The following is a 4458-nucleotide window of genomic DNA, read 5'->3' on the forward strand; positions in this document are numbered from 1 at the left end:
AAGCACAGAGAGTTCCTTACAGGATAAATCCAAGGAGAAACACGCCAAGACACATATTTATCAAACTATCAAAAATTAAACACAAAGAAAAAATAGTAAAAGCAGCAAGGGAAAAACAACAAATAACACATAAGGGTATCCCCATAAGGTTAACAGCTGATCTTTCAGCAGAAACTCTGCAAGCCAGAAGGGAGTGGCAGGACATATTTAAAGTGATGAAGGAGAAAAACCTACAACCAAGATTACTCTACCCAGCAAGGATCTCATTCAGATTTGACGGAGAAATTAAAAGCTTTACAGACAAGCAAAAGCTAAGAGAATTCAGCACCACCAAACCAGCTTTACAACAAATGCTAAAGGAACTTCTCTAGGCAGGAAACACAAGAGAAGGAAAAGACCTACAATAACAAACCCAAAACAATTAAGAAAATGGTCATAGGAACATACATATCGATAATTACCTTCAATGTAAATGGATTAAATGCTCCAACTAAAAGACATAGACTGGCTGAATGGATACAAAAACAAGACCCGTATATATATGCTGTCTACAAGAGACCCACTTCAGACCTAGGGACACATACAGACTGAAAGCGAGGGGATGGAAAAAGAGATTCCATGCAAATGGAAATCAAAAGAAAGCTGGAGTAGCAATTCTCATATCAGACGAAATAGACTTTAAAACAAAGACTATTACAAGAGACAAAGAAGGACACTACATAATGATCAAGGGATCAATCCAAGAAGAAGATATAACAACTGTAAATATTTATGCACCCAACATAGGAGCACCTCAATACATAAGGCAAATGCTAACAGCCATAAAAGGGGAAATCGACAGTAACACAATCATAGTAGGGGACTTTAACACCCACTTTCACCAATGGAAAGACCATCCAAAATGGAAATAAATAAGGAAACACAAGCTTTAAATGACACATTAAACAAGATGGACTTAATTGATATTTATAGGACATTGCATCCAAAAACAACATAATACACTTTCTTCTCAAGTGCTCATGGAACATTCTCCAAGACAGATCATATCTTCGGTCTCTCCTTCAACATATGCAAATCAATCAATGTGATAAACCATATTAACAAATTGAAGAATAAAACCCATATGATCCTCTCAATAGATGCAGAAAAAGCTTTTGACAAAATTCAACACCCATTGATGATAAAAACCCTCCAGAAAGTAGGCATAGAGGGAACTTACCTCAACATAATAAAGGTCATATGTGACAAACCCACAGTCAACATCGTCCTCAATGGTGAATAACTGAAGCCATTTCCACTAAGATCAGGAACAAGACAAGGTTTCCCACTCTCATCACTATTACTCAACATAGTTTTGGAAGTTTTAGCCACAGCAATCAGAAATGAAAAAGAAATAAAAGGAATCCAAATCAGAAAAGAAGAAGTAAAACTGTAACTGTTTGCAGATGACATGATACTATACATAGAGAATCCTAAAGATGCTACCAGAAAACTACTAGAGCTAATCAATGAATTTGGTAAAGTAGCAGGATACAAAATTAATGCACAGAAATCTCTTGCATTCCTATACACTAATGATGAAAAATCTGAAAGAGAAATTACGGAAACACTCCCATTTACCATTGCAACAAAAAGAATAAAATACCTAGGAATGAACCTACCTAAGGAGACAAAAGACCTGTGTGCAGAAAACTATAAGACACTGATGAAAGAAATTAAAGATGATACAAACAGATGGAGAGATATACCATGTTCTTGGATTGGAAAAACCAACATTGTGAAAATGACTCTACTACCCAAAGCAATCTACAGATTCAATGCAATCCCTATCAAACTACCACTGGCATTTTTCCCAGAACTAGAACAAAATATTTCACAATCTGTATGGAAACACAAAAGACCCCGAATAGCCAAAGCAATCTTGAGAAAGAAAAATGGAGCTGGAGGAATAAGGCTCCCTGACTTCAGACTATACTACAAAGCTACAGTAATCAAGACAGTATGGTACTGGCACAAAAACAGAAATATAGATCAATGGAACAGGATAGAAAGCCCAGAGATAAACCCACACACATATGGTCACCTTTTTTTTGATAAAGGAGGCAAGAATATACAATGAAGAAAAGACAGCCTCTTCAATAATTGGTGCTGGGAAAACTGGACAGCTACATGTAAAAGAATGAAATCAGAGCACTCCTTAACACCATACATGAAAATAAACTCGAAATGGATTAAAGACCTAAATGTAAGGCCAGACAGTATAAAACTCTTAGAGGAAAACATAGGCAGAACACTCTATGGCATAAATCACAGCAAGATCCTTTTTGACCCACTTCCTAGAGAAATGTAACTAAAACAAAAACAAACAAATGGGACCTAATGAAACTCAAAAGCTTTTGCACAGCAAAGGAAACCATAAACAAGATGAAAAGACAACACTGAGAATGGAAGAAAATATTTGCAAATGAAGCAACTGACAAAGGATTAATCTCCAAAATTTACAAGCAGCTCATGCAGCTCAATATCAAAAAAACAAACAACCCAATCCAAAAATGGGCAGAAGACCTAAATAGACATTTCTCCAAAGAAGATATACAGATTGCCAACAAACACATGAAAGAATGCTCAACATCATTAATCATTAGAGATATGCAAATCAAAACTACAATGAGATATCACCTCACACCAGTCAGAATGGCCATCATCAAAAAATCTATAAACAATAAATGCTGGAGAGGGTGTGGAGAAAAGGGAACCCTCTTGCACTGTTGGTGGGAATGTAAATTGATACAGCCACTATGGAGAACAGTATGGAGGTTCCTTAAAAAACTAAAAATAGAACTACCATATGATCCAGCAATCCCACTACTGGGCATATACCCTGAGAAAACCATAATTCAAAAACAGTCATGTACCACAATGTTCACTGCAGCTGTATTTCCAATATCCAGGACATGGAAGCAACCTAAGTGTCCATCGACAGATAAATGGATAAAGAAGATGTGGCACATATATACAATGGAATATTACTCAGCCATAAAAAGAAATGAAATTGAGTTATTTGTAGTGAGGTGGATGGACCTAGAGTCTGTCACACAGAGTGAAGTAAGTCAGAAAAAGAAAAACAAATACCGTAAGCTAACACATATATATGGAATCTAAAAAAAAAAAAATAAAGTCATATAAAACCTAGGGGGCAGGACGGGAATAAAGACCCAGACCTACTAGAGAATGGACTTGAGGATACGGGGAGGGGGAAGGGTAAGCTGGGACAAAGTGAGAGAGTGCCATGGACATGTATACACTACCAAATGTAAAACCGATAGCTAGTGGGAAGCAGCAGCATAGTAACGGGAGATGAGCTCGGTGCTTTGTGACCCCCTAGAGGGGTGGGATAGGGAGGGTCGGAGGGAGGGAGACGCAAAGAGGGAGGAGTTATGGGGATATATGTATATGTATACCTGAATCACTTTATTATAAAGCAGAAACTAACACACCATTGTAAAGCAATTATACTCCAATAAAGATGTTAAAAAAAACAACAACAAAAAAGAACTCTTACCAAAGTGGATATAGAGGGAACATATCTCAACATAATAAAAGCCATTTGTGACAAATCCACAGCCAATATAATACTCAACAGTAAAAAGCTGAAAGCCTTCCCACTAAAATCTAGAATAAGACAAGAATACCCACTCTCACCACTTCTATTTAATATTGTATTGGAAGTCCTAGCCACAGCAATCAGAGGAGAAACAGAAATAAAAGATATCCAAATTGAAAGGGAAGAGGTAAAATTGGCATTATATGCAGGTGACATGATACTATATATAGAAAACCCTAAAGACTCCACACAAAAAGTGCTAGAACTGATAAACGAATTCAGCAATGTAGCAGGATACCAGTTTAACATACAGAAATCGGTTGCATTTCTTTACACTAATGATGAAATATCAGAAAGGGACAGTAAAAAAAGCAATCCCTCTTATTTTTTTAAATTAATTTTTATTGGAGTATAGTTGATTTACAATGTTGTGTTAGTTTCTGCTGTACATCAAAGTGAATCAGTTATATGTATACATGTATCCACTGTTTTTTAGATTTTTTAGCCCAGAAATAAACCCACACACCTATGGTCAATTAATCTTTGACAAAGGGGGCAAGAATATACAACGGAGGAAAGACAGTCTATTCAGCAATGGTGTTGGAAAAGCTGGACAGCCGCATGTAAATCAATGAAGTTAGAACACTTCCTTACAGCATACACAAAAATAAACTCAAAGTGGCTTAAGACTTAAATATAAGACACGACACCATAAAACTCCTAGAAGAGAACACATGCAAAACATTCTCTGACATAAACCATAGCAATGTTTTCTTAGGTCAGTCTCCCAAGGCAATAGAAATAAAAGCAAAAATAAATGAATGGGGCCTAATCAAACTTACAAGCTTTTGCAC

The sequence above is a fragment of the Eschrichtius robustus genome, chromosome 13, assembly GCF_028021215.1.
Source record: "Eschrichtius robustus isolate mEscRob2 chromosome 13, mEscRob2.pri, whole genome shotgun sequence".
NCBI lineage: Eukaryota > Metazoa > Chordata > Mammalia > Artiodactyla > Eschrichtiidae > Eschrichtius > Eschrichtius robustus.